This window comes from Onychomys torridus, chromosome 3 (assembly GCF_903995425.1).
Source record: "Onychomys torridus chromosome 3, mOncTor1.1, whole genome shotgun sequence".
In the NCBI taxonomy this organism is placed as follows: Eukaryota; Metazoa; Chordata; class Mammalia; order Rodentia; family Cricetidae; genus Onychomys; species Onychomys torridus.
In genome coordinates, this window is record NC_050445.1 from 111,651,622 (window position 1) to 111,662,817 (window position 11,196).

The following is an 11,196-nucleotide window of genomic DNA, read 5'->3' on the forward strand; positions in this document are numbered from 1 at the left end:
AGGCTTGGACCCAGGCTTTCCACATCCCCAGGACAAATGTTGTCTATGACTCTTTAACACAGAGTCAGATTTCCTTATAATCCACACACAGATCCTTCAATCAGGCTCCTGGGTCTAGATTATGCCCTCATGAAAGAAAAACGGTCCTTATGGAATTGTTTTGTTGTTTGTTGGTTTTGCTATTGTTTAGTTTTTATTTGTTTGATTCTGGGTTGGCTGGTTTGTAGACAGGGTCTCATTGCGTAGCCCAGCCTGGCCCAGAACTCACAGCCCTGCCTCATCCTCCCTAGTCCTGAAATTACAGGCATTGGGCATAATACCAATAGAAGGGACTAGGGTGGGACTGAGAGTTAATACCTGCTGTTGAACTGTATTTTGTAAACTTGACAGATTGCGTGTGTCCCAAGGCCACTTTCTGGCATCTTCCCACCTTTCATTTAACTTTTTCAGTGTCTCAAGACAGGATGTCCTGACAGGAAACCTGAGTGACACCAGGTTCCTTCTTTCTTTCCTTCTTTCTTTCTTTGTTTTGTTTTGTTTTGTTTTTAGAGAGAGACAGGGTTTCTTTGTGTAGCTGTGCGCCTTTTCTGGAACTCACTCTATAGACCAGGCTAGCCTCGAACTCACAGCTGCCTTTGCCTCCGAGTGCTGGGATTAAAGGCATGCACTACCATCAACAGTCTCCAGGTTCTTTCTTTCTGTTAGTGAATTTTGTGTGGGTGAGTGCAAGTCACTTCCTTGGAAGCTTCTTGCTGCTTCTGACTGGCTTTGCTAGACCCCGTGAGTGTGTTGGAGAGGGAACTGCGGCCTCCAGGGTCCTCTGCTCTTTGTCCTCAGCACTCTAACAGCACACTCAGGGAAGGAAGCGCTGGGGCACATCCTCTCTAAATGTCTGAGGTCTGGCCACACTTGGAGTCTGTGAAGCAGCTTGCTTTCGGACCACGTGGAGCACACCTAGCAGAGGTCTCAGATCACAGCCATAACAGAAGAATTGTAGGTAAGGAAAGCTAAAAGCTGCAAGCTCGGGGGTTGGGGATTTAGCTCATAAGCTCAGTGGTAGAGCGCTTGCCTAGCAAGTGCAAGACCCTGAGTTTGGTCCTCAGCTCCAAAAAAAAAAAAAAAAACCTGCAAGCTGTGCCTGTCAGGGCTTTAATGAGTTACCAAGGGTGGTGTGACTTAGAGTTTATACTTCAGCCATCTGTGATGTTCGCAGTATAAAAGCTATTTCCCCAAAAACACTAAGAAGAGGTCCAGAGAAGCAGAGGCAGGCAGATTTCTGTGAGTAGTAGGCCAGTCCTACCTACATAATCCAAGCCAGCTGAGACAGCGTGGTGACGCCCTATAGTAGAAAGAAATGGTGGGAGGGGAGAAAGCCATGGTCATAAATTATATTGTCACACACAGTGTGGTAACCATAAAATGGCTAACTATGAAAATAGCTACAACTTGGTCATGTGATTGGGATATTGAAAATGGATTATTTATTTATTTATTTATTTATTTTTTTAAAGCAAAGGACTCCAGACAGTGATAGCTAACAGAAGGTATCCTAACAATCTTCACAGAGACCTCAGGGCAGGAATTGAGTCTCGTGTTTCTGTTCCCCCAACCCTGGGCCTCAGACAGCTGCAAATGCATATCCCATGTAGATCCAGTCTCTGACATGCCAAATGGAAATTTACTGGGGCTCTCTAAGAGGACAGACTCTCACACAAACTGGCCTGCCCCATGGGACTCTCCACAGTGCCAGATATTTTATGAGGACCGGCATTCCCAGTTGATTGAGTCTGACAAAATGAAACTGAAGAACTGTGTCCCAGAACTGACTTATCCTGCTTAATTGTACACAGGGGACACTCTACTCTAGGCCAGGAGTTGAACAGATCTGAGGTGTGTAGAGTCTAGGAAAGTATGGGAGGCTTTTGTGTAGTTTTGTTTGCTGTGGAGAAGAATGGCCAGCAGTGGAGCTGGCAGAAAGGTGGGATGCTGCCTTGCAGGAGGAGAACAGCACAGCAGGCAGAGGAAAACAGTCAAAGCTTCCCAGGTTCTTCTGGAAAAGAAGAGAAAAGGGCTAGCAGAGGTCTGGTCAACCAGCCACTTCAGAAAGCCTCCCCAGCCCAACTGCCTCTGGGGTCTCCCAGGGAAAAAGAGGCTGCTCTGGCTGTTCTGAAAGGCCATGCTAAGAGCAGCAGGGAGTCAGAAGTCACCCACGGCCACATAAATAGGGACACAGAGCACCCTGAGAGGTGTGTGTCTAAACAAGAGATTGCTCTAATTTTGCTTTCAAATATTTGTATGTATCTCCTTCTTTAAATAGGTAATTTGTTTACATGGCTTAGAACGTAAGAAACACAAACAAACACATTAGTATATATCTCTTCTTTTCCAGTCTTTCATTTGGAATGGTTGTACAAGGGAAAGTTCTGTGTGCAGTGATTACAGATAACAAGTGTACTCTTTCAAAAATAGCTATGAGAGGGGTGGGGATTTAGCTCAGTGGTAGAGTGCTTGCCTAGCAAGCGCAAGGCCCTGGGTTCCCTCCTCAGCTCCGCAGGGGGAGAAATAGCTATGAACAAGACTATTTTGTTGTTGTTTGGTTTGACTCGGGGTCTCAGAATTACCCTATAAAGTGAGTTCTATTATTTCCATTTTGTTGATCCAAACATGGAAACAGAACTGGACATGCAACATCATTGGGAGCATTCACTGCGTCAACCTGGCATAGTGATGCATACCTGTAGTCCCAAAGGGCAGGCGGGAGGACAGAGAGTTCAAAGTCATCCTCAGCTACACTTCCGGTTTGAGACTGGCCTGGGATTCTTGAGACCTTGTTTCAAGAGCAAACAAACAACAAATAAAACAAGAAATAGTCAGGCTGTGTAATGTAGAGTGCCAAGCCCTGGCTTCAGTCCCCAGTACCAAACAAAAAGGAAGAGAGGAAGAAATAGAAATATGGGAGAAGCCTTTTCCTTCCTTGGACATCTGAAGGCATGATGGGTCACTGGTGGCTCTACTGAAGTCACCCACAGAAATTCCGCCAGAGTTCTCCCTCCCGCCAAGGCTGCTCAGACCATGAGGGGCTAAGCATGTGCTCAATGGTGTTGCGCTACCACCACCCATTTACCATGTCCAAGCGAGGGGCTGTGGATGGAAAAACAGACAAAAGACAGTGGGTCATTTGTGCCAGAGGATGCCGAACCGGGGAGGAAACCTTAAATACAGGCTTATAGCACAATGGAAGAACCCCCAGAGGACAGAAGTTCCCTATCCAGTGTTCTACATTCTTGCATCTAAGCTGTTTACACCAAATGCAGGATACACAAACAAAGAACCTCTGCTGAGCGTTCAGGAGGGTGGAGACCAGCAGGGAATCAGCATAGGGAGGACATCTGGTCAAGGTCGGCAAGCAGGGCAACAGTTACCCAACTTGGGAGTTCCAGGGCACTACACAAAGGGTTTCTATCAGTACTAGAACCTACATTAGGTTGGACTCAGCCCCCTTTTTTGACTGGATTATTCAAGACCATTCACCCAGTGAATGATAGAGACCATGCTAGTTTTTTTTTTTGTTTTGTTTTTGGGGGTTTTTTGGTTTTGTTTTTTTTTTGAGACAGGGTTTCCCTGTGTAGCTTTGTGCCTTTCCTGGAACTCACTCTGTAGCACAGGCTGGCCTCAAACTCACAGAGATCCCCCTGCCTCTGCCTCCCGAGTGCTGGGATTAAAGGCGTGTGCCACCACCGCCCGTCGTTCGTTCATTCTTTTTTTTTTTTTTTTCCTGGAGCTGAGGACCGAACCCAGGGCCTTGTGCTTGCTAGGCAAGCACTCTACCACTGAGCTAAATCCCCAACCCCCCAAGCTAGTCTTTAAACATAAAAATTAAAAAAATATTAAGACCTAAAAACAAAAAAAAATGGAGAGGTTGTGTCTGAGGCCAGCTCCCACCTTTTTAAGGGTTCTTAGGAGGAGAGAGGGATAAGAAAATATTATATAGAAAGATATCAAAGTAGAGGAATACAGAAACACAGGATACTTCTGGAGGACCTGGGTCAATACCCAACCATCTTTTCTGTTTATTCAAAAGGGTTTTTTTTATAACAATGCCAAGGGGTGGGGCAAAAGACCTCCCCCTTGGGAGATCAAAGCACACCTTACAGCCACCTGTAACCTGGTAACCATGCCCATAGTCAAATCATCCTCTTATGCAGCCCTGCTGGGTAAAGCAAGCTCAGATTCTCAGGCTCTGAGTAAGTCCTCACTAGGAAACCTCTGTGGGTCTCCACATGGTTGTATTTTGCCAGGTCACAGCATAGTAAGGGACTGGTATAAGCCAGGGGTCCAGATCTGTCCAGTGTCCACATTCTAGGCTCCAGACCTGTTCAGTCCAGTCCAGTTGCCACATGTGGTAACTGAGCACTCTAAATATGGCGGCCCTGATTTCACAGAACCAAGTAAAAAAAAAAAAAAAAAAAAAAGAATGAATCCAATATCGTGTTTGCATTTAAATTAATTACATGTTGAAATAAGTTTTGGGGGCTGGGGATTTAGCTCAGTGGTAGAGCGCTCGCCTAGCAAGCCCAAGGCCCTGGGTTCGATCCTCAGCTTCAAAAAAAAAAAAAGTTTTGGTGCATCAATATAATATTTTAAAAAATAATTTTATTTAATCTTGTTTTTAGAGACAAGGTTCCTCTCCGTAGCCCTCGGTGTCGTGGAATTGGCTGGCCTGGATCTTACAGAAATCGCCTGCCTCCTGAGTGCTGGGATTACAAGCATGCACCACCACCGCCAGGCTAATTTTGTTTGTTTTACAATAATCATTACTGTGTGTGGGTGAGGGTGGGAGTGTTATGGTGGGAATGTGAACTTGAGTCCGACTGGCCTGTTCTCTTTACATGAGCTCCTGGGTAGAACTAGGGTTCGCAGGAGTGTGGTTCAGCAAGAGACTTTACCCACTGAGCCACCTTGCTAGCCCTAAGGAAAAGATTTTATCTTTATCTTTTGTTGTTGTTGTTGTTAACACTATTTATTTATTTTCCACACTGGGTACTAAACCTAAGACCCTCCTGTTAGCACTCAGCCTTCCTTTTACTTTTTTTGTTTGCTTTTTTTTTTTTAAGCTGAGGATCAAACCTAGGGCCTTGTGCTTGCTAGGTGCTCTACCACTGAGCTAAATCCCCAACCCTTGTTTGCCTTTTGAGATAGTATCTCGTTGTAACCTAAGCTGGCCTCCAACTTCCAGAGTAGGAATTTTAAACGCAGATCTGCCTGCCTCTACTTCCCAAATGCTGGGACTGAGGTTTGCCATAGCATTTTTTTTTTAAAGGAATAGTCTTACCAATGTTACAACATAGATAAAACATTGAACTAAGTTAGATGAGCCTGAGCAAGGGCAAACATTGCAAGTTCCTACTTACACACGTTGCAGACAGGCAATTCCTAATGGTAGATAGAGCAAGGGAAGTGGGCAATAAATGGCCACGGAAGCGAGGAGGGGCTCAAGGCTCGGGGCGGGGCCGGGAGGGCACAGCGCAGGCGCAAGCGTCTTTGTCTGCACAGAGGAGGGGTTGCTGAGTCCCGTGCTGCCCCAAACCTGCAAGTCTGGCTTTGTACCAGCCTGTATCCTCCGGCAGCACTGAGGATCCCACAGCCTTTTCCTTAGCCTCCACTGTCCCGCTGTGAGCATGCAGAGAGCCCCACAGCAAACCCGCAGTGTCTGCACAGCCTCCACGCGGCCACAAACAGAATACACACAGAAACACTGTGTACAGACGCTAACCACACACACATACCGCACACACACACACCACGTACACACTCTGTCCCCTGCCTTCTGCCCTTAGCTCTTACCTAGCAGCCCTGCTGAGCACAGGAGGCCCCTGGTGTCCCAATCCCTTTGTTTCCTGGTCTTGCATCACCGGCCTGCAAGATGCCTGTCTCCAACCCGCCAGTATTCCAGTACCCCTTAGAGCTACTTGGCCAGACAGGCTACCTGGCAGGCTCTGGCCTCACTCATCCTGAAGTTCTGCTTACCCAGGCACCAGCCTGTACCACTTGCTGACCTGCTGTGGTGGGACCCTAACCCCAGGTCTTGCAGGACTTGGATTAACTGGGCCCTTCCCTCATAATTTCAGCCTCAGAAGGTTCCCTGTCAGGAGAGAAGGCTCCCTGGCCTTTCTTCCATCTGCTGCCCAGCTTGACAGCCCTTTGTAGTCCCGTGGTTACTGTGTGCCCATATAAAGGGAAAGCTGGGCATCTGTCTGCTAACCACTGCCTGCCCTCCCCAGGGACAGCAGCAGAAGAGCTGCAGCTTGCTTGGCTGTGGCCACAGCTTCTCAGAGACACCTGCTCCCTCTGGCTGTCCTCCACAGGCCCTGCCGCCAAGCTACCTTGACTCAGGGATCCTTTGGGGCTCACTTGTCACCTTGCCGGGTTACAACAGCATCCTGACTGTGCCTCACAAGACCCTATGGATCCCTTATCACACCAGTGGCAGTTGAACCAGTCCCCAAATAGCAAACAGCATTCCAGGGAGGGCCCCAGATTTCAGGAGATGGACCTGGTCTATTGCTCTGACCTAGGGGACTGGAGCCCTGGAACAGGATCTGGACCTTGCCCCAAGGTTTGTTTCTGGGTTTTCTATTTTGTTTTGTTTCCTTTATTCCATTCTTCTGTGTTTTGTTTGTTTGGGTTTTTGTTTGTTTGTTTTATTTGTTTTTAATTATTTTAAGCTGGATGGTGATGGCACATGCCTTTTGTCCCATTACTGGAGAGTGAGAGGCAGGCAGATCTCTGTGAGTTCAAGGCCAGCCTGGTCTACAGAGTGAGTTCCAGGAAAGGCGCAAAGCTACACAGAGAAACCCTGTCTCAAAAAACAAAACAAAAAAAGGAAGAAGAAAGAAAGAAAATAATGCATGCCAGGTGGTGGTGGTGCATGCCTTTAATCCCAGTACTCAGGAGGCAAAGGCAGGTGGGTCTCTGACTTCAAAGCTAGGTTAAGGCCGGTATGTTGAATTGCAAAGGCAATTTGAATTTGATGACCACATCTTGATGCTATGTCAGTTAGCAGCATTAAATGTTTGGACAAGATTAAAGAACCAGGAAAGAGTTCTGAATCCTTTACTAAAATTATACAAGGCCCAAAAGACGATTTCACTGATTTTTGTTTGTTTGTTTGTTTGTTTGCTTGTTTTGTTTTTTCAAGACAAGGTTTCTCTGTTTAGCTTTGTGCCTTTCCTATAACTCACTTGGTAGCCCAGGCTGGCCTCAAACTCACAGAGATCCACCTGGCTCTGCCTCCTGAGTGCTGGGATTGAAGGTGTTCACCACCACTGCTCGGCACCTTCACTGATTTTTTTCTTTTTTATTAAAATTTTTTCATTTTACATACCAACCCCAGTTCCCCTCCCTCCCCTTCTCCTGCCTCCTCACCTCCTTCCCACTCTGCCCCCATCCACTCCTTAGAGTGGTTAAGGCCTCCCATGGTAGTCAACAGAGTCTGGCATACAAAGTTAAAGGAGAGCCTAGCCCCTCCCCATTGTATGCTAGAAATGATAGGATAAAAGGGTATATTATTGAATCTACTTTTAAACCAAAAAAGCAACTACTAGTCTTAAATATTTTATGTTTGTATATTGATACAAATTTGAGGTTATTTTTGTTATACTGTATATATGATTCTACTCTTTTTTTTTTTTTTTTTTTTTTTTGGTTTTTTGAGACAGGGTTTCTCTGTAGCTTTGGAGCCTGTCCTGGACTAGCTCTGTAGCCCAGGCTGGCCTCGAACTCACAGAGATCCACCTGCCTCTGCCTCCCGAGTGCTGGGATTACAGGCGATGATTCTACTCTTGTTTAAGATATTTTGGGGGGGCTGGAGAGATAGCTCAGCGGTTAAGAGCACTGGCTGCTATCCCAGAGGACCTGGGTTTAATTTCCAACACCCACATGGCAGCTCACAACTGTCTCTAACTCCAGTTTCAGGGGATCTGACACCTTCATACCAATGCACATAAAATAAAAGTTAAATTATTTTTAAAAAAGATATTTTTGTATAATGATACAAATTAACTGTACATACGTTTCTACTCTTGTTCAAGGTTATACCTATGTAGCTCATTTACCAATGTAATATAAATTTCTAGTCCTTGAAAGTTACTATTATAAACTATTTAGGTTAATAAAGAAATGCAGGTTAGTAGTAACCTATTACAGCCAAACTTGTAGTCAGTCATGTTAGGTTAGGTATGTTTTCAAGTTAAAACAGATGTATTTTGGATAGACAGGTGGTCCTCAAACACTCCAGAGATCTACAGAATATGGCATTTAAGATGTTTTAGTAACATGAGGTTCTTTTTTTTTTTTTTTTTTTTTTTTTTTTATGACAATGAGACATGTTTGCTCCTGGCAGGACCAATCTACTTCAGAGAAGATGATGGGCATCAAAGAAACTCCATATGGAGTTCACTTTCTTTGTGGCAAAAATTAGCACTGGGCAAGAAATTGCCCTTGCCTCAACTGCTGACAGTTGCTTTCCAAACAGACAAGCAGGGCACAAAAGAGCAACTACTGTACTTTGCCAAGACAAGGCAGGGCAGTTCTTCAAAAATCCTGCTTCATAGAAAAGCCTGTCAGATATTCTAGACCTGTAGGCTGAAGATGGATGCCCAACATTATAGAGGACTCTTAGGTGACTGTCCAGGCAGCCAGCTGTTTCTGTCATTTCTTAGTTTTGGAAGTTGTTTGTTCTGCACTTCCTGTTTACTCAGGTAATATATCCTTCTCAGGTCTCTGATGCAGTTGAAGACTAGATAGTTATAGTTATAGTTTTCCTTGTTACCAAATTCAGAAAAGAAACGCAAAAAAGAGGTATAAAGTGTATAAGGTTGAGAGACATAAAAGATCATTGGTAATACAAGTTAGGATAGAAAGTGAATTAGGTACAACACTTTGGACTCACCAAGATAGGATAGATAATTAACTATTTTCTCTAATTTTGCCAAATGCAAATGGATTGGCTATTGTTACTGTAATTCTTACTTAGTAACTTTTTTGTTGTATATAGTTTTACTATATTAAGGTTAAAACCTTCCTTTTTAATTGGACAAAAAGGGGGAAATACTGTGGAACAATCCTTTTCTACACTATGAATATGTATTATTCTCATTGGTTAATAAAAAGCTGACAGGCCGGTAGCTGGGCAGGAAGTTAGGCAGGAAAGCCAAACTGAGAATGATGGGAAGAAGGAGGGCGGAATAAGGAGATATGCCAGCCAGCCACCCAGGAAGCAAGACATGGTAGAGGACAGGTAAACCCATGAGCCACATGGCAATACACAGATTAATAGAAATTGGCCGGGTAGTGGTGGCACACCCCTTTAATCCCAGCACTCAGGAGGCAGAGGCAGGCGGATGTCTGTAAGGTCGAGGCTACCAAGTGAGTTCCAGGAAAGGCACAAAGCTACATAGGGAAACCCCTTCGTGAAAAACCAAAAAAAAGACTTTTTTTTTTTTTTTTTTTTTTTAAGATTTAATGTATGGCCTGGTGGAGGTGGCAGTGGCAGCAGTGAATACCTTTAATCCCAGCATTTGGGAGGCAGAAGCAGTTGGATCTCTGTGAGTTCAAGGCCAGCCTGGTCTACAGAGTGAGTTCTAGAACAGCCAAAGCTACAGAGAAAAACCATATCTCAAAAACCAAAAAAGGAAAAAAAAAAAAAAGACTTAGTGTATGAGTAGTCACTTACCTATGTGTATATATGTGCACCATGTGCATACCTTGTACCTACAGACCCCTGTGTCTTAGTCACCACTCTGTTGCTGTGAGGAGACACCATGATCAGTGCAAGTTTTATAAAAGAAACCATTGAGTTGAGGGCTTGCTTATAGTTTCTGAAGGGATTCCATGACTACTGTGGTGGGGAGCATGGCAGCAGACAGGCAGGCATGGCCTTGGAGCAGTATAGCTGAGAGCTTACACCTCATCTGCAAGTTGGAGGCAGGAAAAGAGAAAGACTGGGCCTGGCCCAAACCTTACAGCCCACTCCCAGTGACACCTTTAGTCCAGGGCTACACAGTGACACCCTCTCTCAAAAAAAAAAAAAAAACAACAAACAAAAAATACTACTTGGGGCTTGGGGAGATGGCTCAGCAGTTAAGAGCAACGGCTGTTCTTGCAGAGGTCCTCAGTTTGATTCCCAGCATCCACATGGTGACTAACAACCATTTATAACTCTAATTCTGGAGAATCCAGTGATCTCTTCTGGTTCTGGCCTCATTGAACACCAGGCATGCAATGGTGCACAGACATCCATGTAGGCAACATACTTAAATACATAAAATAAATAAATAATTTTCAAAAAATTCTAGCTATGCAGTCCAGGCGGCTTCTGCCTCCTGAGTGCAGAGAATGAAAGTGTGGGAAAACACACCCTGGTCTTTAGACAGATTTTGTTGTTGTTGTTGTTGTTTAAGGTGGAAAAAAGGTGGAAAGTAAGAGGCATTTTCCTGGTTCCTTCCACAGTATCAGGTACTGAACTCTGGGTCTCACACAGTCTAATACTAAACTATAGTCTCAGTCCCACCCCGTATTCTGAGGCAAGCTCTCACTATGTGGTCCTGCTGGCCTGGAACTCAACAGAGATCCATCCCCCTGCCTCTGTCTCCTAAATGCTGGGGATTAAAGGTGTTATATGCCTGCCATGCCTTTTCTCTTTCTTTTTCAGTTTTATTTTGACTGACTCTTGTTTGATCTAGACCCGCTCCAATTGTTAAGTCACTGAGGATGACTCTGATCTTCCCATTTCCAGCTCCTGAGTGCTGGGTTTGCAGGCACGGGCCACCACACCCAGTTTATGCAAAGCTTTAGGCACCCTAGGTCAGCGCTTTCCCCACAGAGAGCCACGATGGCAGCCCTGCCTTCCCTTACATTTTCTTTTAAAGTCAAGTTTACTATTTTTATTATTTTGAGTTACATGGATGTGTGTGGGTAAGTGCACATGAGTTCGGGTGTCCAGAGGGGCCAGAGGCATTGGATTCTCTGGAGCAGGAGTCAGAGGCAGTTTTGAGCTGTTGGACCTGGGTACTGGCAGCTGAACTCAGATCCTCTGTACTCAGTACTCTCAGCCTCTGAGGCAGCTCTGCATCCCCTGTTTTCCCTTACTAAAACTTCTAGTCAAGCCTGGCATGGTGGCACAAACCTCAGGAAGCT

At 45.1% G+C, this 11,196-nt stretch overlaps 1 long non-coding RNA gene across 1 annotated transcript; it reads right to left on the reverse strand.

Moving 5' to 3' along the window:
- Positions 1-1,162: 1,162 nt before the first annotated feature.
- LOC118580401 lies at positions 1,163-5,473 on the reverse strand. The gene is made up of 3 exons (XR_004944525.1): positions 5,412-5,473; positions 2,736-2,827; positions 1,163-2,050 (listed from the first exon to the last, which is right to left on the reverse strand). It is a non-coding gene; the product is annotated as an uncharacterized LOC118580401 (long non-coding RNA).
- Positions 5,474-11,196: the final 5,723 nt, after the last annotated feature.